Source organism: Phacochoerus africanus, chromosome 2, assembly GCF_016906955.1.
Source record: "Phacochoerus africanus isolate WHEZ1 chromosome 2, ROS_Pafr_v1, whole genome shotgun sequence".
Taxonomy (NCBI): Eukaryota; Metazoa; Chordata; class Mammalia; order Artiodactyla; family Suidae; genus Phacochoerus; species Phacochoerus africanus.
Genome location: NC_062545.1, coordinates 195,173,799 through 195,200,640, shown reverse-complemented (window position 1 = coordinate 195,200,640; position 26,842 = coordinate 195,173,799). Strand labels below are relative to the sequence as shown.

At 35.7% G+C, this 26,842-nt stretch overlaps 1 protein-coding gene across 1 annotated transcript in view; it reads left to right on the top strand.

Annotated features, from left to right (window-relative positions):
- The window catches only part of AGBL1 (AGBL carboxypeptidase 1), a 794,103-nt gene that overhangs the window by 604,287 nt on the left and 162,974 nt on the right, over nucleotides 1-26,842 (top strand). The window lies entirely within an intron of this gene.

Genomic DNA, 26,842 nt, shown 5'->3' with positions numbered 1-26,842 from the left:
AGATGATGCAGCTTAGCGACACACATGCATGTTGACTTACGTTTGCCAGTTATGTGTCTATCTGTGTATAATAGGTATCATTTTGGAGTCAAAAAAAAAAAAAAAGGCTATCTCACGACTAATCGCTAGACTCTTGGGGACAAGAAATGTTTTAATCTTTCCATCCTTTGATAGCAGCATTCCATGTCAGTATTCGTGGTGATAATTGATGCATTGGCCTGGAGAAGCTGACTCACAGCCGTACAGGAAAACTGGGGTGTCTTGGTGAGGGTCTTTAGTGAACCAGGAGAGGGAGAACTGTTGTTTACTTAAGCCCTTTGGATGGCCTGTGCTGGGGACAAGTTTTATTCAGGAGGCAAGAAGGGAAGCTGTAAGGGTCATGGGAGAAAAGAGAGTATCGAGTATCGAGAAACTTCAGAGGACAGCAAGAAGACTAAGTGGTTGTCTACACTTTGAGGAAAGGAATGGAGGGGGAATTGAGCTGTTGCAGGAGGAAGTGCTCGATAGTAAATGAGGAAGCATCCTCATCATAAACTTCATGTCCAAAGGCAGGGAAAACAGTGTTAATACCAGGGCCTCTTCTTTCTAGCGCATTTTCACTGATTTTCCTCCTGCTACATTTAGACTGCCATTCCAATGTAGCTTCTCACCAAATGCCTAGTCTAGCTGAGAAAGATCTAGCAGCTTAAATTAATACTACTTTGGAAGGCTCTGGTTTCTCTGAGACTTAATACCTAAGTGCAGAATTTACTTGCTTATCACATGGTGCTATAGATCATAGACTACCGAGACTTAAGTCAATCCAGATCTCTTTCCTCACTAGAGACATTGCATCCAGGTCTTTTGTTTTTATTTCAGGGCCACGTGATCTGCCCCTGCTCCCTTCAACTCCCCTCAGCCCCCAAAGCCTGGGCATGCTTGGCATCCTGGTTGTGTTTCAGTCTCTCCTCCTGACAGCAAGTGCTTCCATCTGCCAGGATGGATATATCAACTTGTCTTTTCATCTCTGGCTTTGCTAAGCTATCCTGGGTGCAGGCATGCTTGCATTTTCTTTCTTTCTATTACCCCCCCCCCCTTTCCTCAACTCCTCATTGAGGGAAGATTGAGCAGACCTGGCATTGCTTGCTTTCCCTGAATTGATTGTTCCCATCTCTTTGATCCAACGCAGTGAGGATTAGTTGCCTGTAAACTGGAACAAGAAGAAATCTATCAAAAAGTGCCTTTTCTAATTCGAGTCTAAAGAATTTGGTGTCAGCCTGCAAACACCATGGTTGCTGTGTGGGTTATCATAAGAACATGGTGTTTGTTACATCCAAACTATCCCACACAGCAGACTATTAATTTTTCAGTTGCAACCTGTCCAAGGGCACTAGAGGCTGAAGTCCTCCCATGACGTGTGACCCTTCTTAGGTGCATGCAGATTCTTTAAGGGCAGGATACCTACACATAGGATGCGATTAATACTTTTGAATAATACCTGTATACTCTTTGAATAGAGTTCAGTTAAGTTTGAAAGGCATGGAGAGCAGCAGGATGAAAACTGCCTGTTTCAAGCGCATACTTATATCATAATACATTTTTCTATTCATGGAGGCAGTCGATCAAAACAAATGGTGATTTTTGCCTAAAGGCCTTGAGAACTACATGGTTGAGGGGAAAATCACACTGAGAATGTCTTGACCCAGAAAACATTCCTGCCAGTAAGTGTATGTTCATTAAAGGATGGCAGAGGGAAACTTAATAAAATAATATTTATTGGTCTGAAACCGGCAGCAAGCTGTTTGAGTACCTTTGATTCATTTCTGATGAACAGGAGATATAAGAATAAGCAGAGTAAATCCTAGGAATTGTGTTAACAACAGGGTTCTTATTATAATACAAAGGGTGTAACTAATGTTTGTCAATACAATGGTCCATATGCTTTAAAGAGAAGACCTCTATTCCCCTGCCCCCCACCCCTGCCTCTTTTCCTTGGTGTGTTGGTCTCTTTTGGTATAACAGGGGTATATACTTCAGGAATATTCTTCTTTTCTTGCCTAGAAAGAAACATTACAGACAAAGGGTCGGGGAGGGCTCTTACCTGAAAGTCTGCCTTAAAGAAATGTGAGAAAAAACATGGTATTTTGAGACTCCTGGATCCAGAAGGCAGCATTAACCCCTGGGAGTGATCTACTGGGAAGATAAAGCATGGCTCTATGCCCTGGACATCATGTTTTTTGACAATAGGTTTCATGCCTCATTTACCACAAAAACAATTAGAATGTAGTCAACATCCACAGCACAACTCACCATTTTTCATGAGTGGAGAAAGGGAAGAATGGTGGATGTTTTTGCCCAGTGGCTGAAGCTTAAAATGAAGTACATGCACTCTTTGTTTTGGTTTTTCTTTTACAGCTCTCTTCTTCCCACTTACTCATCTAAGCAATGTCTGCAGACTCATTAAAGCATCTTTTGATCTGTCCTTTCCTCTTTCTTTCTCCTTCATGTCTCAATCTCATCCCTGGAAATAATTGCATGTGCACTGCAGGAATGCTAAACTGCTTCTTCAGGAGGGGCCATTTATCCATTGTGACAAATCTTTTGCAAAGTCATTTAACGGTTTTGCCAAGTCAGCCACTGTTCATCTGGATTTGTATCCCTCCATTGCCTTTCTCTTCTCAGCTGGGCTCTTTCTCTCCATTTGTCCCTCCATTAATAATGACAGAAAGCTCAGAGTCTCCAAGCCAAGCCTCAGCAATAGCTCTACATCTCGCTTATTCTCCCAAATTACAGTCCCATTGCATTAACTGGGGCTCCCCCTTAGCATCAAGAGAAGATGGTTTAATTCTCTCTTTGCCTTTAATGGGACAATATGGAAAAAATAAAATTCTTTCATAGACTTTAGAAAACCTGATTATACTTTTTAATAATTAAATAACTTGATTTTCATTGACAACAAATATAGTTTTGTCTTGCTGAATATTTTCTTGCTGAATAAGAAAGAAGAATTTGGAAATCAAACAAACATAAAAGGACAACCATACTCCTGTCTTCAATCACTCGTAATCCAGCTACCTATAGATAACCATTGCCAATATTTTGGTGAGATTAGTTTACTTTTCCACCTATAAATAAATAGATAAAAAAAACCTCAACAACAATATATAGGTGTCCCTTTACTTGTGACTTTACAACAACTGTTTCTTTTTTTAATAGCTTTGACTTTTTAGAGGATTTTTAGTTCACAGAAAGACTGAGAGGCAGGAACAATGATTTTCCATATGAACCTGCCCCCACACATGCACAGCTTTCCCCATGATCCACTAGAGTGGTGAATTTGTGACAATTGATGAGCTGACATTGACACATTATTATTACCTTGAGTCCAGAATTTACATTAGGGTCCACTCATGGTGTTAATCATTTAATACATTTACATTTGGACAAATGTAAAATGATATGTGTCCATCATTACAGTACTGTTCAGAGTAGTTCTACATCCCTAAAAATCCACTATGCTCCCTCTATCCACCCCTTTCTCCCTGCAAACCTTTGTTAGCCACTGATTTTTTATGCTGTCTCCATAGTTTTGCCTTTTCCAAAATGTCATAGAGTTGGAATCATATAGTATGTACAGTACGTATCCTTTACAGGTTGTTTTTCTCTTGGAAATATATATTTAAGTTTCTTCTATGTCTTTTCACAGATCATTTCCTTTTAGCACTGAATAATACTCTGTGGTCTGGATATATCTTAGTTTATCCACCCACCTACTGAGGGACATCTTGGTTGCTCCCAAGTTTTGGCAGTTATGAATAAAACTGCTATAAGCATCTGCATGCAGATTTTTGTGGGGACATAAATATCCAGCTCACTGGGTAAATGCCAAGAGAGTGATTACTGGGTTATATGGTATGAGTATGTTTAGTTTTGTAAGGAAGTGCCAAAAAACTGGCTGTACCATTTTGCATTACCACCAGCAATGCATGAGAGTTCGTGTTGCTGCGTATCCTTGTCAGCATTTGATGTGGTCAGTGTTCTGGGTTTTGGCCCTTCTAGTATGTGTGTAGGAGTATCTTATTTTTTTCCTTTCCTTCCTTCCTTCCTTCCTTCCTTCCTTCCTTCCTTCCTTCCTTCCTTCCTTCCTTCCTTCCTTCCTTCTCTCTTTCTCTCTTTCTCTCTTTCTTTCTTTTTGTCCTTTTTAGAGCCACACCAGAGGCACATGGAGGTTCCCAGGCTAGGGGTCAAATCACAGCTGTGGCTGCTGGCCTATGCCATAGCCACAGCAATACCAGATCCGAGCCACATTTGTGATCTACACTACAGCTTGCGGAAATGCCAGATCCATAACCCACTGAGGAAGGCCAGGGATTGAACCTACATCCTCATGGATACTAGTCAGATTCGTTTCCACTGAGCCACGATGGGAACTCCGTCTTATTATTGCTTTAATTTACATTTCCCTGATGACACAGAATGTAGAGCATCTTTTCATATACCTATCTGCCATTTGTATATTTTCCTTAGTGAGGTGTCTTAAGGTCATTGATCCATTTTTTACTTAAGTTGTTTTCTTATTTTGAGTGTTAAAAGATCTTTGTATATTTTGGATAATAGTCTTTTATTAGATATGATTTTTGCCAATATTTACTTCCAGTCTGTGGCTTGTCTTTCATTCTCTTTGCAGTATCTTTCACAAAACAGAAATCTTTAATTTTAATAAAGTATAACTTAAAAATTCTTTCTTTCATGGATCATGCCTTTGGTGTTATATCTAAAAAAAAAAAAAATAATTGCCAAAACCAAGGTTGTCTAGATTTTCTCCTACCTCATTTTCTAGATACTCAGTTTGTTCCTACATTAAAATTTCTGAGTGAAAATGGTGCTCTTTTAATTTACAGTTTGATCTTTTCTGATACAGATTACATGCTTCTTTATCATCAGTATTCCCTTTTACAATACATTTCCAAATAATATCCTTTGTTCTTTATTCTTTTAATAATCATTTTATAATTTATATTTATACTTAATTTCAATTTCTGTATTAAAGATATTTAAATTCTGTTTGTCATGGATATTTCAAATATTTTCCCATTTACCTTTCATGTTTTTTATGTAGTTTATTTGGCTTTGGATGTATTTGTTTTTACATAGATGTGTTTTTCAATCTTTTCCTTTGTTTCTTTTACTTTTGGTAAACTTACCTGCCTCAGTCTAATAAGAAATAATTCACATGCACTGTAAGAATGTGTTCATTTATCTGTAATTAAACTGAGGTAGATAAGTTTATAATTAGTATACTTATATATTATCATTTATTTTCCATTTTTTACTATTGAATAAATCTGTATTTCTAAATTGTTAACTACCTGCCCTACTAATTACTTAGTAATCCATCATTTAACATTGATTAATAATGTCAGCTTATTATATAGTATTGTATAGTATTTACATGTGCATATTACCTGGTATATTCTTTTGGTTTTATATTCTGTTCCATTAATCCATGTACTAGGACCACATAGTTTTAGTGTAGCTGTATAATTTAAACATACAGTGCTGCAGGCACCACCTCAATAATATCATTTAACATACATACACATTTACACATGCTTATAATTGCCAGTTATGTATTTATATGTGTATTTGTTTAAATATGTGCTTTACTGTTTTTCTTTTTAAACTTTCACCTAAAAAACTCTATAAAGGGTTAGCTGCCAACTATTGGGATCTCAACTCGAATTGTATTAAAATTATAGATTTTTTCATCTATTCACTATTTACCTACATAATGTTTTCAAAATCTCGTATTTTTTTTCATTTATTCAGATCTTCTTTGATATTCACAAAATATTATAGAGGTTCTTTTGTACCTTTTTTCATGCACCTCCTGGATATATTACTATACACTTTCAATGTTAATATTTTAAATTTTCTTTTTACTCTAAAAAGGATCTTTTTCATCACATTTTTGTGTGTCAATTATAATGGAAAATTTTTGATTATTTGTTCATTTATAATGTCACTGAACTCTGTAGTTATACTGGGACATGTTTCCCTAGATTTTTTTGTTTTTCTAGATCAATCGTATTATCATTTATACATTTTGACAATTAGGTTTGCTTACTTTAAAAAATTAATTAAATTACAGTTGATTTATAATGTTCTGTCAATTTGTACTTTATAGAAAATTGACCCATTCATATATATGTGTGTATATATATATATATATATATATATATATGTGTGTAAACACACACACATATTCTTCTTCTCATATTATTTTCAATCATGTTCTGCCCCAAGTGATTGGATATAGTTCTCTGTGCTATAGAGTAGAACCTCATTGCTTATCCATTTTAATGTAGTTTGCATCTGCTAACCCCAAACTTCCATCCCTCCCATTCCCTCCTGCTTACTTTTTTGTTTGTTTATTTGTTTTTAATTTTATGGCCACACCCCCAGCATATGGAAGGTCCTAGGCCAGAGATTAAATCTGAGCTCCAGCTGTGACCTATGCTGCAGCTGTGGCAACACCGGATCCTTAATCCACTCTGCTGGAACCAGAGTTTTAACCTGCACCTCTCCAGCAACCTGAGATGCTGCAGTCTCATTCCTAACCCATTGCACCATAGCAGGAATTCCCTGCTTACTCTTTATTCTTATCTAAAACCTTGTCCAGTTTTGAGAACAGAGTTTAAAGACTATGATTCTATGGGCATCTTAATGACTATGAACCTCATGTCAAAATGAGTTTGACTCCAAGAAATGTCTGTTCACTTGATATTAATGTTCAATGACTTCTTTATTAATTGTTATTTTTTCTTAGCTTAATAATTAAAAAATCATGATTGGATAGTGATTTTTATCTTTTTTTGTATCTAGAAAAATGATTATTACTTTGAATTAATAATTTTAAATTATGTTAATTTATTTTAAAATATATACTCATCCTTGAAAATCAAAGGAAAAGGCATTTGACTGTGGTCTCAAATATTATTTATCATAAATATTGATGTTATTTACTGTGAATTGAAGAGTTTTGTGCCCATAGTTGTGAGTAAAGTGTATATCATTCAATCATTTGAAATACTTTAAATTTCCTAAAATATTTCCTGGAACATATACATTTTAAACATACACATACTGCTTGTCTAGCCATCTGTATCTCATTTGTTTGAAACAAAAATATTATTTTTTCACTTTTTTATTTTCCCACATAAGACATATCTGTGGCATTTGTATTATTTTATAGTCATACACAGATCACTTTAAATTTCAATTTTATGTTTAATTACTTGCATTGTTTATCCCTATCCATTCTATTTAATCACACCCTCATTCTTGTTTCTATATTAATTCATCTCACATTTTTGCTACAGAACACTTTAATATTTTTTGGTAAGTAAATTAATAGTATGCTTTTGGTATATTAGTATATATGTGAATATCTTCTTTCCTTTTCATAGGAGTTCCACTTTGCCTACCTAGAAATTCCATTAAAACAATAAATGGTTTAGTTTACCCTGATATTTAGTTTACAACAATGGTTCAGTTTACTCTGATAATAGTTTACAACAGTGGTTCAGTTTACTCTGATATTTAATCCTATATGTGGTCAGATAAAATGACATTTTCTTTGTATATATACCCTATTGATCTCTGCCTTAATAGTTCACTAACTAAAATTTCTTTTCCTACTACATCAAAAATATTTCATTCCTTTTCATTCCTTTTTAGGTTTAAGTCCTTTTGATTCATTTTGAATTCAAACACCCCGTCTTTTTCTAACATGTCTTTAACTTATAAGGTAGCAGTGTTTTCATGCTAAATCTTTGTTTTCTCTCTCTGGAGTTTTTGATAACTGCTCTCCAACCTATGTATCTGTCATCTCTTCTCCTCTCATCATTTTTACCTTCTCTTAATACCAAATTCTGGAAGCACATCTAAAGTTTGTCCTCATAGATTGTTTTCTGCAGCATTGTCTATCCTCGTTTCTGGTATTTTTTATTTTCAGTCATTTTACATTTAGGTTTCATTGCACCTATTTCTTTCATCAGTTTCTCTTTTTTTTCATGCTTGCAATATAGCCAGCTGTCTTTCTGTTTGAATTATCGTTTCACTTAATGTTTCATGGATTTCATTTTTCTTGAATTTTCCTGATACCTGAACAGTAACTACCTAATTCTGGTTTCTGTTTCCTGTGGCTAATCACTTTCCATAGTTCTCTTTTGCTCTGTGGGTTGAGTAAGATATTCATCTCCGTGTACATGGCAGAAGTTTCACCCTCGGGATTGTTATGATTCTTCCCTCCTCCTTTTTCAGCTTATACTTTATTATTTTTTTATTTACTCATCTTTGAATCATGAGAGCTCTGTTAGTGTTTAAATTTGCTTAAACCTATTTATAGTCTGGCTGGCTCCGGATAGTTTCTCCTATTTTAGTATGAAGTAACTAGTTTTAGACAGTGCTTTTTCTTTGGGAATTTGTGGTCTTTTGGCTTTGACCTGAAAGTATAGATTTGAGGTGATTGAAAGTATAGTTTGGAAAAGTTAAGGAGAAAAGAAGAGTTATATCTGTATGTCTGGAGATTCTCTGACTCTCTCAAGTTGGTTATAAAACTTACGGAATTATTGTGAATCAATGTTAATTAATTGAGATTTAATATTATCAATGTACTTGAATTCAAACTAAAATATTAGACTCTTATAGGGGAAATTAATGACAGTTACCATGATGGTGGTAGTGGTGATAACAGCAACTGTTTTATTAGTGACATGCAATCTTTTAAGTAATTTACATGTATAACCTCATTTAAGCCTCTCAATAACCCAGTGTGCTAGATATTATCTTCATGTTATAGATGAGTACATCGTGATTCAGAAAATATGTGTAGTTTGCCTAAGATGTTAAGTTGGTAAGCTGTGTAGCTGAGATTTGAACCTAGACAGATTTGCTAAAAAATAAGTACTTTTAATCACTATGATATACTACCTCTTAATAGATAATAATACTAATAATAGCTAACACATAATAAGCATTTACTCTGTCATGTCTTGTGCTATATGTTTTGTGTGCATACCTCATTTCTTGTTTAATCTTTTAAACAAGGGGTTGATTGACTTTTCTGTAAAGGGACAGATAGAAAATATTTTAGGTTCTGTGGACTATATGGTCTCTCTTGCAAATGCTTAACTCTGCGGTTATAACATGGAAGTAGCTATAGTCAGTATGTAAATATATGGGCATGGCTACATTTCAAAAAATTTTTATTTGTAATAGTAAATAATAGACTGTATTTGTCCCAGTTGGCCATAGGTTGCCAACTCCTGCTTCAGACAATTCTGTGAAGTATTCACTATTGTTCTCTCTCTTATACTAATGAAGAAATTGGAGCTCAGAGAAGCCATATAACTTGTATTTCCCCCAGCTTGTAAGAATCACTTAGGAATCAAACAAGGCAGTATGACTCTGTATCTTTGATGTTTAATAAGCTATGTGGGGTTTTATATAACCAATGAATGACACTTTTGTCTTCTCTCATAAATTCCAAACCAGATAAGAAATAGAACAAGAGCTAGATAGGCTGAAATAAAAGATATCTGATTATTACAGCTAATAAAGAATTAGATAACATGGCTCTACCAGAATTGAACCTTCTTATCGAGAACTGTAGGAGTAGAGGCTGCCACACTAAATATATCATTCAGAGGAACAACAGAGCATCTTGGTTCAGGGAGAGAATGAACACAGGGGCCACCAGTGGCTCATGTTCACTCAGCATCTCCCCACCATGTAAATCATCAACTTCATAGCACTCTTCCTCCCTTAAGGTGAAATAAGTGAGACCAGGAAGTGGAGTACCAATGTCTGTGGGCCAAACTGGAATTTATGGGAATGGTTCCCCCAAAGGTGCATGGTATCAAAACAAAGATGGAAGCTCAGTGCCCTGATCGCAAATTACACTCTGTTTCCATCAATTCCAATTGCTGCTACATGGTGATTATGAGAGCATTTCTTTTTCCTTGTCTTCTGTCACCTTAATTTTATTTAAATTAAAAAAAGCCCGTAATATATATTTGAGAATAGTCTTAGCTTTATTCCATAGTTGCAGGCCAAGAAATGTCCAATGGCTGCTAGAAGGGAAATGTTGGGATGAAACTCAGCCTGGAGATCTTTTGAGACTATGAGTAAACACGTCTTTCTTTAAAATATTAGATGGTTCCCTAATGGGTCTAGGAAAACGAATTGATAACCCAGGACAAAGTGCTAATCTTAGTGCGGGAAAACAATAACCACAAAAAACCTCAGCTCCATTAGTAGTTAAAGAAAGGCCATTTTAAATATTTTTGGTATGATCCTATGCTGATTTTTCAAATAATGAAAGCCCACTGTTAGTGTGCCTCTGAAGGAGGTTTAATAATATCTGTAAATTGGTTTACTTTCCCCTGGAGAAGAATTTGGCAACTAAGAAAGTCCATAAAAACCTTCTGTTTAACCCTCTTTCCAACTTGAATGTTTCTCAAGAAAATAAACTTATCAGAAAACAGTATTTAACATGTAGATGTTTACAGCAGTGAGACTTAGATCCCCAAATAAATTTAATCCACATTCCTAACAGTAGTAAAAAGATAAAAAAGGAGAACATGGTGGATTAATTTTCTAGAATACCATGAAGCCATGAAAATAATGACCGTGTCAATGTATATATAAATGATAGTAAGAACGAACATTCCTTAGAACCTTACCATGAACTAGATGCTATGCTAAGCATTTTATTAGTATTATCTCACTTTATCATATAAACAATCTTGTGTGATAGATGCTATTATCAGCATACCCTTTTACAAACAAAGAAATTGTTTTATAGAGGTTAAGAAGTTTTGCCAAATACCATGAATCCTATAAAAGGACTACTAGCTTTTGAATTCAATTCTGTTTCATTAAAAGGCTATCCCTGGTCATATTCAGACTTTCAAATAATATATGGAAAAAAAAAGGATAATTAGCACTGTATACATGCTGATTTGACTTCAGCAATGTGCGGAACCACTGACAGAGGTAGAGGCCATTGAATATATAATCTAAAATGAATTTTAATTAGTTTTTTTCTCTCTTCAGTTCCTAAAAGTATTTGTTAGGTGAATATTTATCTGAGTGTGTTTCTGTGTAAAGTTTGAAATCCGAATGTCTTGAACTTATGTTAGGCCAGAAATATCCTTTGATTGTTTTTGTACTATTCAGGGAAGATTAATGTATATCAGCGTGGGTGGAATGTATGTTACCATGGGTTGAGTGCATTGCAACTTGTGGAGATAAGAATGCAAAAGAGAAAGATGAGAGATCACAGACAGAGAGGAGTTAAAGTGAATTTTCTTCCTATTGTATGTGTTATTTGCAAAACATTACCACCTAATAACAACCATGAAAGTTAACCTAAAAGAATTCCTACTTTACAAGTGATTCCATGGGAGCCCGAGGAATCTAAGTGACTCACTAAATGTAGTTACGTGATTTACCCATTACCAGTCAATACTGGGGATCTCCTTCACCGCTGCCTCAGGCTCAACCTAATTAAAGGCTGGTCTCTTGCCTATGAATCCATAAATACCTGAAAATAGAATAGGCTACCAACCCCTGGAAAGAATTTCAATCAAGAAACTCATTCTCCCCAGTCTCTAGATCAACAACAGCCTTTTGCAGCCTTGTTTTTTGTTGTTAATTCTAAAAATGGAAGGCAAATAAAATTTGGAAAGTTTTCTCAAACAGCAGAGGAAGGCTGAAAATAGCCTTGTATGAGTGGTCTAAGTTAATTCAGTAGTATTCCATGAATTTTTAGAGTAGTACATTTTTCTCTTTATTTCTTAATATTGGCTTTCTCTTTAGTAAGAAACTCCATGAGCCCGTGTGGCTCTTATAAAGAACTAGCCCTTCAAACCATTTTACGTATAAGAATTAGTCTACTAGATATATAGAGGAAGGCAAAACTATGGCTATGGCGATAAAGGCAAAAGAAGGAAGGAAGGAGGAAAGGAAGGGAGGGGAGGGAAGCTGTTGCACAGAGAACTCCAGGTCATGGTATTCAAACTAGAATATCCTTATGAGGATAAAAAGAATCATGGGAAGTTTATATTTTTGGTTTGTAAGATACTGAATTTAGACGACTCTGATGTTGAAGAAAAATACTGTTTTTAAGTTTCTATGAGCATTTCCATGTTTTGCCCTTTTGCTTTATCCTAGCCACTTGTCCCATTCTCTTCCCTTGGAAGGGAATCAAGTAAAGAAATCTAGGTGCATCCACAGCATCCAAGATGAAATAATCTATGAAGGTTTTTGCTGTTCCACAAATTCCCATGAAGCCTCACTTTAGTCCCCAGGAAAGTGTTAACCTTGGCTTAGTTTCATGGAAGCCCAGTTCTGGTTCAGAATATTGCTGCTGATAACTGGCTCTGTGACTGTGGGGAGAGGGAGTTGGCTTAACTGGTTTACTCTCAGATTTTTTTTTTTGCTTTAAAGTGAAAAATATTTAAATTCCTCTCATCTTGAATATCCTACATTTATTCTCAAGGCTACAGCCATTGACATACTCCCATCCCAACATGAGCAGTAAGGTTGAAACCCCACATTCAAGGTATAAAAGGAAAGGCAGTTGAATTATGCTAAGTGGCATAAAGCTTGTATTTGGTTGAATGAAATTAAATTTTATCTCCAAGCCTACTGAGTAGATAATAAAGGGACAAAAGCTTTACAGTACTCAGGTAACAGAAAGGAATTACAAATAAATGAGGAGAAAGGGAGAGAATAAAATAAAGAGGTGTGTTCAGAAGTGGATATCACACATTTGGGGGCAATAACTTGGTGAGAGAGGATGTCCAACCACCACCCAACATTAAAAGTAGTATCAGATACAAGATGATCCTTTAAAGAGGTCTCAGCCAAAATCTTAATGTGCACAGCATTCCATTCTTAGAGGTGGATGCTTTTGGGGAAAGGAGTTGTAATTCGCTTCTGCTTGATCACTTTGATTTCTTCAGATGACTTTGTCCAACTCAAATCTAAAGTGTGTCCCAGTAAGACAAAAAAATAAAATCTTCAGTTGTGTGATGGTTCATCACGGGCTTACTAATTTTGTTTGTGATAGGAGATAGAGTCTATCGGAAATATGAAAATAAATTAGCATAAGCCAATATTGTTTCAATACAATGGGAATGGAAACTAAATTAGAGCTAATGTGTTTATGATGACTTGCTATTCATCATTTTGTTGGGTGGCTTTGAATCAGGGAAACTGATGAGTCCCTTGTGCTTTGCCAGTGTGTAAAATAAATACAAAAAGAATAGAATGATAATAGGTCATAGGCCTGGAAATGTGATAACAATTTGACATGTTATCTTAAATTAAGCTAGCCCTAGAGAACCTTTATTATTATTGCTACCTTATATATGAATAAATGGAGGCTTAGAATGCTAAATGTTTCCTAAAAGCCAAGCCACTAATATGTGGCTAATCCGTGATTCAAACACAGATCACTGATTTCAACTTTCTCTTTTGTTTCCTGAAATATATTGCAAAAATTCTTTAAAAATTTATTTATAAAGTAGGTTCCAATACCAAGGGGAAACTTAGGCCATGAAACATGATCTATATAGATCGATGTTCTTACCAAAGGATTGGCTCCTCTACATTCAGTAGGGAGATTACGCCATCCTCCATGAAAAGGAAACATACATGCAAATAAGTTTCAACATTCTAAATTTTTCACTCACTTCATGTTCAAGGCCATGAAGCAAAACCAGCCAACCTAACTTAATTGCTGTTCTTGTTGTTCATGTACTGATTTACTTGGGGATAACCTAGTAAATGTCAAAGGAACAGCTCCTCATTCTAAGGAAAGAATGTGCAATTATCTTGTCGGTCTACCTACGTTTTGAGGTTTGCCTTAGAAAGGATGGCTCTACCTTTTGGGGAAGAGGGCCTGAGGAAGTTGAATTGACTCTGTCTCCAATGAAGCACTGAGGTTGTAGGGATGACTTGCATTCTGGTCTGAGCTGTCGTTTAGTCACTCAGCCACTAGTATATTGTGGGAAAACAGACACCAGGGATTTGAATGTATTCATCAGAAAAGTAGATGTTAATGGCACCACCGATGATAATAACCAGTGTTTACTTATTACTTATCAAAGGCCAATCCTTATTCTAATTTTTTATTCATATAAGCTTTTTAAATTCCCATATATACTCCCAAAAGGTAAAAAAAAATAGTTTGCCCCCATTTTAAAGAGATTAAACTGGGGCACAGGGGGTTTAAATATCTTGCCTAAAGTTACTGGTAAGGGATGGAACAGGAATTTGAACCCTGGAAGTCAATTCTAGGACCAGCATATTTAACCTCTATACTAGTTAGAGCGGCAATAGTAAAATGGCAATTTTGTAAAATCACAAATCTCTTGTTTCTCACTGGATCAGATGTGTGTCTGTACCCATTTACCTTGTCCAGAAAACAAGCTTGTCTTTATGAATTCCAGGTTGGGAGGTTGTGCAAAGGGAAGAGAGGCTTATTAAACCATTGGAAAGGCTGTGGGGTAAAGCCAAGGGCTCTGTGGCCAGTTAAGGTTCAGTGTCAAAGGTAGCGGTTTAAAAGAGTCCACCCAGAAGCTACTTTGAATCTCAAGATGTTCCAGGATACCTCTCCATCTGCAGGCTCTACTGCCTTGTTCCTAAAGGAATTACCCTCCTCTACCTCTGTGGTCTGTAGCCACAAAGGAGGTGGCTGGCTAAGGCTTGCCTGAAAGCTGATGAGACCCTCATGTCTTTTCTTGACCCATTCACCTACCTCAAATGCCCCCAAGGGATAATGGTCTTTACCCTGCTGCTTCCAAATCTGATAAACAGATTGGTAGACCCTAACCCAGAACCTATAAGAACCAGAGAGAAATGATAGAATTACTATATGGCTGAATCCTAGGTGATATTTTTAATACAATTATGAGTGATTTCAGAAAACTGTGGCCTGAAAGTGGACAACCCTATGGCTTCAAAGAAGTTTGAGTGCCATCAGAATAAAGCCTAAGCTAAGTTGGTCTCCCAAGTTTCTATGGAGTAGAATAATGGTCGTTCTTAAATCTGCACATTTGTATTGAGGTCCCAGTGTGTACATAATGTTTATAATAATTTTAGTTTGTTAAACTATTCACTATTTCAGGTGTTTCTCTTTATGCTTATAACAACTCTACAAAGGCCTTTAGATGGAAACTGGAATGGTGAGAAGGTGAAAAATGCATGCACCTAGGCAGGCATGTCTGCAAAATCACCTCTTGGGCTTTGTAACAGATGTCCTAGACAGATTTTTCTTATATCCAAAGGGATAGTTGCTACTAATTCCATCAAAAACACAGATTTTTGTGTCTTCCATTAAGAACCCATTTTTTTCTTAGCAGTGCAAGTGAGCATAGGATCAAGAACATTAAGTTTCCTAAAGAAGTTGGAATTTATAAAATCAAAGGTGAAACAAGAAAGCATATCTAGTTGCATTTCAGGTAGGAACATAGCTAAAGGGAAGGCACAACACTTGGTGTTTCAGGTGACTGATGCCTGAGGAGGGAGATCGTTGACCCATGGCATGTTTCTGTCTTCACTGCATAAAGAATGACACACAGGTTGAAAAGGAGGAAGAAGAGAGGGAGGGAGGGAAGGAAATTAGAATAAAATTTACCAAGAAGGAACAGATGCCAAAGGTGGGGGAGGGAATTTAAAAGGACAGGTATTACCTTAGATGAGTTCAAAGTATCTGGATTGGCTGCACTCAAGGGCAGTTCTGAAATAATGTGTGCATTATATGGTCCAACTCCTGTCCAAGATCTTTGAGAAGGCACGTTTACAAACTGAAGTTGAGAAGACAGTCTTTTATTCTCCCAAACGGAGAAAGATGTTGAGTCTCTTAAATTTAGGCAAATGGGTGTGATGTAGATATCAAGAGAGGGTAGATTGAATTTTTGAGGGAGGTTTCTTAAAAATTTAGAAAATGAACTGGGCATAACTGGAAACTACCAAATATTCCCTGTCAAAGGAAATGCTCAAATAAATCTGACTTATTATATCTGAGGTTATTATTGATGGAAAACAAACTGCACATACTTAGAAGATGCAGTTCAATCAGTTGTGGCATATATTTATATACTCATGAAACCATTACCACAGCAAAAATTACAATTATTCCCATAAACCTCCAAAATATTCTCAAGTCCCTTGGTAATCCACTTCTCACTAAGACAACTATTGATTTGCTTTATATGCCTAAATTGTAGTCTGTATTTTTTAATTTTATGTAAATTAAATCATAGAGTATATACTACCCCCCTTTGACTTTTTCTACTCACTATATATTTTGAGATTTATCCATGCCCTAATCTTATTATATTTTTTATATGGTTACTAGCTAGTGTATCAAATAATTGTAGAAGAAATTGTTGACCTGGCCTTTGATCACAGATTCTCTTTCTCTAACAGCCTGTTGTGGATCAGTCCTAACTTAAACTTTGTTCACTGGTTGTTCCCTCAGCCTGGCGTGCTCTTCCTATAGATCACTGCATAGCACGCTTCTTCTTAACATTCAAGTCTCAGCTTCAATGTCATAATCTCAGCTTAAATTTCACCATATCAGGAAGATTTCTCATGATCACCTTGTCTGGAGTAGCATTCCTAGTTACTGTGGCTATGACACCTTTAATTTGGTATCATTTGTCTCTTCCAGCTAGAATGTATAATCCATGAGACAAAAAATTTTATCTATCTTCTTTGAAGCTATATTCCTAGCATCTAGAAAAATGTCTGATGCATAGGAGGTAATCAATATATAAATGAACAAATAAATATTTGCCAAGTCCTTCATCTTATGTTTATGGGAAATTATGGAGACCTGTGGGCTGTATCATGGCATACTTCAATGCAGTTGTTATTAGTTGAAGGAATATATTCTAAGTATGCTGATTAATGGAGATTTTTCAGTCTGAATGGGGATTTATATTCACGGCTCTGCCTTAAGTTTTAGCCTATTCTATAATTTTTACACTTAAAATTAAGCACTTAGCTGTAACTATGGAAACAATGATTATTTCTTTCTGAATAATATGAAGCTACAACATGGAATAATGATATAATTGGTATTCTAAAATATGTTTACAGATGAAAATAATGAATGGCACTCAGAAGATGAAACTAGATAAGGATAAACTCTATACCTAATCAAGGAAACATCTCCTTGGAAGAGTACACAGTTGTCTACATTGGGTTGTAATAAACCATGAGCTTAATAAGGCTCGGTGTGCTAAACCTGCCAAAGTTCTAAACTCAGTGACTTTGGTAGATTTATAAAACACAGAATTAGATGGATCTGAGTTTCTTTCTGCTTTGCTCTTGCAAACACAAAACAAACCGAGAGTATTATAGATTGTTTCTGAACCACAAACATTAAAATGGGTTCAAAGGATTGCATACATAGTGACAAGAGTCATGTGACAATAAGGCATGTAAGGAATAGTGGAAGAAACTGACAGTGTTTATTTTGTTAGCTGTTTTAAGATACTTCCCTAATGAAAAAGAAATCACAGCTAGTTTTGGTTTGGCATGAGCAGAGAATTAATATCTATTAATATCTGATACTGCCTCATTTATTCAGTCAGAGATGCCTAGAGATAGAATAATTTCAGGTACTTATAGCCCTTGAAAAAGCTTTGTAGGACAGACTTAAGATTGTGAATTGATATCCGGATGGTAGCACATTTAGATCCTATACCAACTCTGACATATGAATTAAAATGTATCATATTATTGATAAATCTGTTCATTTTTATTTAATTTACTTGGTATAAGATATAGTCCATTTACTTCTTAAAGATATGTGAAACCATGAGTTCCTCATTGGTATGAATAATCCACTGCAGAGTCTGAAGTTTGAAGAATGGCTGCTTGGCACTCTTTGAAATTTTGTTGCACTATTAGGGGACAAAAAAATGCTTGTTTTTGTGTTTTTCTTGAACCAGAGAATAGAAGTTTTAATAGGGTGTAGGGAGGGGATAGTGAAGGCCTTGGTTTATAGAGGTCTTAGTCAACACAGAAAATAATCTTGTGTTCTTGAATTTCCATTCAGTTGGGTGGTTTTGTGTAGATGCTTGCTGAGATGGTGCTGTCCAGCGGCATTGGTGCTGAATTGTAGGGCTCTCGAGGGGAAATTTTCTCAGCAATATCATTAGTAAAATGAAACTGCAGGCGATAAGATAAGCTTGCTCAATTTATTTACTTAGGCATTCTATTTTTCAAAATTGTATTATTATCCAGGGAAATGCATTAGCTATTGCTGTATCTTTCTTTTATGTAGACATTTATTTCAAAATGTAAAAAGTACGAAACATAGTAATCCTTATTAAGTTGCAGGTTGCATTTTTCCTGGGCAATTTCCTCTATTAACAAGAAGTGGAGACAAAGGAAGAACAAAGACGTATTTGTTACGTGATATGGAAGCAAAACTGTTTCTGAATAATACTGTTGTGTGGTATATTCCTGGAGGTACTGACAGCTCCTTATAAGGCAAATGAACATTTCAGCTAAAGTTTGTAAGCAAAACACAAGTCTAATTACAAAATATTCTTCTGTCTCTCAGCAAGCTGCAGGGGGCAAGAGTGAGCTTGTGTAAAATCACTAAGAACTTAGATTTCCTGGGTGCTCTCTTTTCACATGTGTTTTTAAATCTTCCAACTTGTGATTATTATTTTTCAGCACTGAATTAGTGAATCATTTTACATAGTGTCATTATGTAAAATAAAATTATACTTTGTTTCTCTGCATTGGCCAATTATTGGGTGGGGAAAATTGGACTCCTGAAAGACGCATGTGTGCGTAGTTTGACAGATTACAGGAAAGCCTTGTAAAATGTTTCCAGATGTTTGAAGCAAGAGAGGGAAAATACCAGGAACAAGGAGCAAAATGAGGTCGATTTCAAATATTATACAATCTATTGAAGTAAAAGCTAAGAAGACAAAAAATCATAGACACAAAATCCCTCTGGAAGGCCAGAAATCATAGAATTTTTACTATATTTGCTCATTTCCTTTCCTTGCTTTTGCCTAAGGTTGTTGTAGAAAATATTAAGGAACATTATTGTTAATCCTTAATAAATAGTACATTAAACATGAATAACTTCATCTTTTCAGTACATGGGCCACAGGACTACAAATGAACAAAATCTGTAATTTTTTTTTTTTTTTTTTGGAGAGGAGCTGACCCAATAATACAGTCCTCGAGATTGCCTGTCATTTAAGGATTGGAAAGGTAGTTATTGATAAGAATTCTGTTTTTGAAAAGCAGAAGCATCATAACTAGAGTCTTCTTCTAACTTTGAAGAGAAAATAAAGATCCCATCCCTTCTTTGGTATCAATTATCATTGATTTTTTTTTAATGGCCACACACATGGCATGTGGACATTCCCAAGGCCAGGGATTGAATGTGAGCCACAGTTTCAATCTATTGGGATCCTTAATCCACTGAACCAAGCCAGGGATCAAACCTAAAACTTTGCAGTGAACTGAGCCTCTGCGGTCGGATTCTTAACCCATGGTGCCACAGCAGGAACCCCATCACTGATTTTTATAATTGTGGTTATATACAGAAATACCCTTGATTTTAGAAAGTGTACACTGAGATATTTAGAAGTAAGTTTACACATATCTGTAAGTTATTCTCCAGTTGCTCAGAAAAAAATAATAGTGTGTATCCGTGAGCATGTGTGTGTGTGAGAGAGGGAGGGAGGGCAAGAGAGAGCAGATGTGAAAATATTAATTGATACTATAAAAATAATCAACAGATCTTATTAAAAATATTTAATTGTTCCAGTGCCCTTTTTAGCAAAAGGAAAAAAAATCTTGATTATAGGATCTAATTCAGAATATGTTTCATTTAGTTGTCAAATTTCTTTCATTTTCTTTTCTTTTCATCCTCACTGGTGGCATAGGGAAATTCCTGGCCCAGGAATTGAATCTGCGCCTCAGCTGCGACCTATACCACAGCTGTAACGATGTGGAATCCTTAACCCACTGCACCCAGCCAGAGATCAAACCCATGTCTCAGCAGTGATGCAAGCTGCTGCACAGACAATGCTGGATCCTTAACCCGCTATGCCGTGGTGGGAACTCCAGTTGTGAAATTTCTCGAGTCTCCTTTAATCTAGAGCAATTTCTTGACCTTGCTTTATGTTTCATGACCTTTACATTTTTCAAAAAATTTAGGCCAGTTATTTTGGACAATGTCTCTAAATCGAAGTTTGCCTGATGTATTCTCATGATTAAATTTAGGTTAGGTTCTTTTGACAAGAATATCACAGAAACAGTGTTTTTTATTTCTTAGTGCTTCATTTTAAGAACTATGTTGTATGTATTTATCCCATTATTAATGTTACACTTGAATCGTTTGTTTAAGGTGGTGTCCATCAAGTTTCTCCACTATAAAGTTACTATTTTTCCTTTTTAATTAGTAAGTATCTATTGAAAAGATGTCCTGAGACTATATGTATCCCATTTTTCATCAAATATTCAAATATTCACCCATCAATTTTAACATTTGAGGAATCTTAATGAGGGTATATGAATAGTTTTGCAACTTTTTTATAAGGCTGAAATTATTTAAATATAAAATATAAATTTGAGACAGATGAACTAGTGTGTTTATACCGCTTCTCATCATTCAATTCCTTCTCTCTTTTACAGAATTGTAATGGACTTCACTTCCTCCTTTGCCATACACTCCTTAACTCACACTACCATCACTCGTGGGAGCATCTTTCAATAGGGAAAATCCACTTTCTCCCTTTAAATCTGCATTGCATTTTCTGCTTTTCCTCAAGTGCACTAGTTCATTGCTTTATCTACTTTTAGATTCTCCTCTCCCTTTACTTTTCTCCCACACTTTTTTTTTTGCATCTCCTCTGAATTTCCTCCTGTCAATCTGTGCAGTCATGGATATTATTCATTTGGTCTTTTTTATGTTAAAGTTTATCGGAATCATAGATATTAGAGGTGTACAACATGATTTGATACACCATACCATATACATGGTAAAATGATTACTGTAGTCAAGCTAATTAATGAGGGTATTACACAGATTTCAGGAGCTCTTTATATCATACATACATACATACACACACATCGTTTGGTTTTCTTCATCTGCTTTTTTTCCCAGCTCTTTAGCTGCCTTTTCCTTTCTTTCTCTGCCCATACTTCTGAGGTGATCACATCAAGATCCATGACTTGGACTTCCTTAAAAAAAAAAGAAAAAAAAAAAAGAAAACCTTTAAGGAGGTCAGTGTAGAAAAGAAATGGAACCCAAGATTGAAAGCTGGAGCATTCCAACTTTTAAAAAGCAGTGAAATGAGGAACAATTACCAAACAAGAGGGAGAATTTGTGTCCATAGAATTTGGAGGAAAATCAGATGATTGCCATGTCCTGGAAGCCAACAGAAGTAAGTGTTTTAAAGAGGGACGTTGAAAGACTCTTACCAGCTGAGTAGAGCAGTGACAATGGATTAGGTTTTCCAACCATGGTGTAGGGTTCTGGTAAGTTCACACTAGTATAAGTAGCAATGGTATTTTTGTTTCATTTGTGATTTTTTTAAATGCATATATAAATGTATAGATAGATACCAAGTTTTGGGTAGACTTTTGAATATTGGTTCTGCCTTTTATGAACATAGCATGGAGGGAAGAACTTGGATTCTGCAGACAGATGACCCGACTAACTCTATATCTCTTTATGTCAGTGATGAACAGTGATTTTTAGATGAACTCTTTACACTACATAGGTCTCAATTTTCTTACTCATAAAGTAGAATGATAATAATTATACTTCTTTCCTTAGGTTATCCTAAGGATTAAATGAGAAAATATATTTTAAAAACTTAGAAGACTAACACACAGTACAGCACTATGACTATTGTTCCACGAGCTTATGTTCCTTGTTTGTTGCATGTGCTTCATACATAGTCACAAGCTCATAGAACTCTCGTGAAAATCAAATTAGATTATCCATGTAAAGTGCTCCTTGCATAGTAAGCTCTCCATACATGTTGATAGAATTACTGATCAATATGTTCATCATTTGGTATGAATTAAATCGCCAATCACCCAGTTTATCGCTCACTTAGCACTGCTACTGGTTATGAGGAAGGAAGCATTACAGAGCTTTAAGTTATTTTATTCTAAGTCATGTATTATTTAATTTATGCTTATAAAGTGCTATTGGTTGAAGCCAGGAAGCATAAGGGGCACTGATGTGCATGCAGTTTCACAGGATCTTTAAGATGCATTCATCTGATCAAAATTCTCCCTGAGCACATCAAGGTGTCTCTAGTGCTTTGAAAACCAATGTTAAAAAAGAAAAAACTTAGTGATGATTCAATCCAATTTGACTTTCATCTTGGGGGAATAAACAATATCCTCATGAACAATATGTGAAGTGCTTGCAATTGGAAACTTGAAACCACCTTTTAATCTCATCTTTTAGAAACAAATTTGAAAATAAATATTTCTAAGTATGAAATGCAATAGTTCCACACATTAGGTCTAAAAATCAATGTTTAATTCTGTGGCTCCATTTCAATCTAAAATCAAATATTAAATAACCCATGTCAGTTACTAAATGGGAAAGTAAAATTTGTCTATAGGGTTTATGAATATTCTTGAAGGCTATGATAAATTAACTTTATATTATAGTATATCATACATCACTGATCAAATATAAAATGCTGTTTTTACCTCAATCCAATTTTATTACTGCAATTAAAAAAGTATAAAATATTTTGAAAAATCTTGAGTTTTTACAAAATTGTATATGATTATGAAATGAGTGTATGATGATAAAAGCTCCTGGGCAAAGCTCTATTTGATCAATAATCATAGAGGAAGAACTCAGATTCTTAACTTGGGGGAAAGGTTAGAATATAGATTTTCTAGATTTGATTATAGCACTTAATTATGAAAGCCACTAACCCTTTCCCTCCACCCATGCTCATCAAAACCTGGAGTTTGTTATGCAAACTTACAACTACAGGCTATTAATCTTAAGTTCTTATTGCTCATAATTTATTCTATATTAAAGAGCCTTAAAACTTCAACATGTGGCTCACATAGGGAGTTAATGCGCTTACTACCTCCCTATGGTTAGCCCAATTCCTTGCTTTTCTCCTTTCGGACAAACACATCTCATCTCACTGTTTGTTCCAGATTTTTTTGGTATATTTTGTCACAATCTGTGTTTTGAAGATTTTACAAAATAAGTATATTCAGTGGAATATGCATTTCAACTAGCCCCCATTCAAATCCAAGCACGTACACTAATTCGTTGTGGGACATTAGAAAAACCTTCTTAATGTACTTGACTTATTGCAACCTCAGTTACTTAATTTATATGATCTTGTATTTCCTATGGAGAGAAAAAGGGGATAAGAGTGGAAACTGGAGTGAAAGGGATACCTGAGGAGATGCAAAAGAGAGGGATCTTGCAGTAATGATAATAATGCACCGTGAAGCAAGGAATATGGTTAACCCACTTATCTGTCCTTGAGCTTTAAATCTCTCCATCTGCCTATCTCTCTAGCTTTGCTACCTATCTGCTAGAGCTTAGAAGGCCAATTCACCGAGTAGGTACTGTATGGGAGTTACTTTTTCTCCTTTCCCAGCTCCATCTTTCTGCTCATTGCACACACCACCTTTGTATCTGCATAAAGCACTATAATAGGGAGCAGAGACTCACTCCCACCAGTGAATTAAGAAATGATAATAAAAATTAATTCAGATGTACAGCAATTTCTTACTTTCTAAATTGTGTTGTGGAAATGATTCCTTCTTTATCAGTTGGCAGTGTTTCTAAAAGTATTCTCAGTTAATCAAAGACTATGTTTCTAAGAAATCACATAACTCTACCCTTGGTTTCTACCTGCTCTGAATGGAGGAATCATTAAAGTGTATGCAAGCACTCATGCACATGCACACACATATGCACATACCCTTGTAAGCTCTAAACATAATATGTTGTAGAAATGTAATATACTAGTACATGCCTTCCTGCAACAGCTTTTTCAAAATTTGGAAAAGATGCAAAACCAAATGAATAGAATTTATAGGACCTCACTAAAGAAAAGAGAATCCCTATTAGGGAAATAACTATTTAAAAGTAATAATAACAAAAAAATAAAAGAGAATCCCAAGAGGTCAATAAAAATCCCTTTTCTGGACATTTTTTTGTATAAAATGTGGAGGAGTTATTGAATGAGAAAATAAGAAGAATGGCAAATTTTTTTCATGACAAAAATGTATGACCTGAAAGGATATGGTGAGATCCTCTGAGAATTCTCCTTGAAATAGAAGACAAAATTGAGGGTTTTTTTTTTTTTTGGTCTTTTTGCTATTTATTTGGGCTGCTCCCGTGGCATATGGAGGTTCCCAGGCTAGGGGTTGAATCAGAGCTGTAGCCGCCAGCCTACGCCTGAGCCACAGCAACGCGGGATCCGAGCCGCATCTGCAACCTACACCACAGCTCACGGCAACGCCAGATCGTTAACCCACTGAGCAAGCGCAGGGACCGAACCCACAACCTCATGGTTCCCAGTCGGATTCGTTAACCACTGCGCCATGATGGGAACTCCGGGTTTTTTGTTTTTTTTTTTAATGGAAATCAAAACCTAGATATGTGTGATCAATTTTAAAGTGTCATACTTGATGAGACCATGGATGATTATTCCTTTAGAAACTGAAGTTAGAAGAGGAGGGTTAATAGACAGAAGTAAGATGCATTGTGCTGACATAGACCACAAGTCTTTCAGCCACTCATGTCCAAAACTTTGACATTCTATTTAATTTGTCCTCTTTCTTCATTTCCCTTCTCTGGTTAGTGGCTACATCTGGCCAATTTCCATTCTCAATATTTTCCGTGACAGTCTTTTCAGCATCACAGGCACTAACGCCTGTATGCTGCTCTGGTCTGAATTGTGTCCCTCCAAACATCATATGTGGATGCCCTGTCTGTCTCTCAATGTGATTTTATTTGGAGACAGGGAATTTAGGAAAGTAATTACGATTGAACAAGAACCCTAAGGGTAGGGCCCTGATTTGTTAGGATTAGTGTCCTTAGAAGAAGAGACACAAGAAAGCTCATTCTGTCTCACACAAATGCACCTAGGAAATGCAATGTGAGGACACAGTAAGAAGGAAGATGTCTACAAACCAGAAAGAGATCCATCAGCAGAAGCTGAACACTGTCCCACCTTGATCTTGGACTTCCCATCCTCCAGAATTGTCAGAAAATAAATTTATATTGATTGAGTCTTTTAGTCTATGACATTTGTTATGGCAGCCCAAGACATAGGCTAATTACAATATTCCAGAATCAGCACTATTACAGATTGTCCCAGATTTAAATAAATATTCACAAAAATCTTATGGATGAGATTTTATCACAGACGAGCACTTTAGTTTTCTAAGATGTTAAATTATTTTCCACAAATATGCAGAGCTAAAGAGCATATAACATGATTGGAGCCCTTTTTTATTTTAAATGTGTGTTTCTTCCATGCTAGTACCCACATTTGTATCCTAGTCCAGGCCTTCTGTGTTTAGGTTTCTAGCATCTCCCAGAGTTATCCAGGACTCTTGCTAATTCTGTATACTTATCAAGTAAAAAAAAAACATTTTGTTACTTTACCTTCACTGCTCATGAACACTTAATGCACCTCTAAGAGTTACCAGAACAAGGCCCAAATCCTTAACCTGTCTTCCAAGGTGTATTCAAAATCAGAGCCTGCTTAACTAAAATGTTTTAACATTTTCAAGCATACACTGCATTCAACTTTATCTTTGTACTCTTACTATCTATGGCATTCCCTCTCCTGGAAAATAGTTTCCTCTCCCATCTACGTACAAAAGTTCTACTCCTCATCTGCAGCTAAATTTAATCCAACTAGTTGTATGTATTTTCCTTATGCCAGTCTATATTGATCCTTCTGCTTAAAACCCTTCCATTTTTGTGTGTGTGTGTGTACGCTTTGCAAAACAGTGTTTTTTTTTCCTCTTTGATTATGTTTTCTTCCATCATTGTCTTATGTTTATGAGAATTGTTTTCAAAAAAAGAAGAAGAAAATTCTTTATATGCTTGGTTCAAACCAACCAGTAAATCTACTAACCAAGAAGTAATTACCAATCACTTATCATGATCAAGGCTTTGCAAAATTAAGATAAGAATGGATAAGAATATTCTTTATTCTTCCTCTTTACAATGAATGGTACATTGATTTGTCAAATGAGTGATGGTATTACTGCTGCATGCTCAAAAACTCAAAGAATATCCAAAACATTTTCATCTTTGTTCACCAAAAATACTGAAAAGGGATCATGAACAGAGTGGCTGTTTAGTGCATAGAAACACTGCATGGTGTGATGGAAGCCATATGGACTTTGTACAGAACTGAGTTTGAATTCTATCTCCATCTACTTCCTCTCCATCCATTCCTCCATCACTTCCACTTTTATACCCAAGGAAATCACTTAACTTTTCTCAGCTGTGCTTTCCATTCATAAAGCTCCCATCACAGAACCTGGCTCAAGGTAATTCTCCTAATTACTGTTTGTGGCCATTGAAGATCACTGTGTCGAGAATTCTGTTAGTCTTTCATCCATACTCTTTCTATGTCTATTACTGCTCCAACATTTCCCTGCTCCAGAGATAAGCAGCATGCATAACTGGATCTAAGACATAGCCAGGTTCCTGGCCTTGTTTTGAATGGGGGCAAAGAGAAACAGATTTAGAGGAGCTGTACTACAGCAAAGG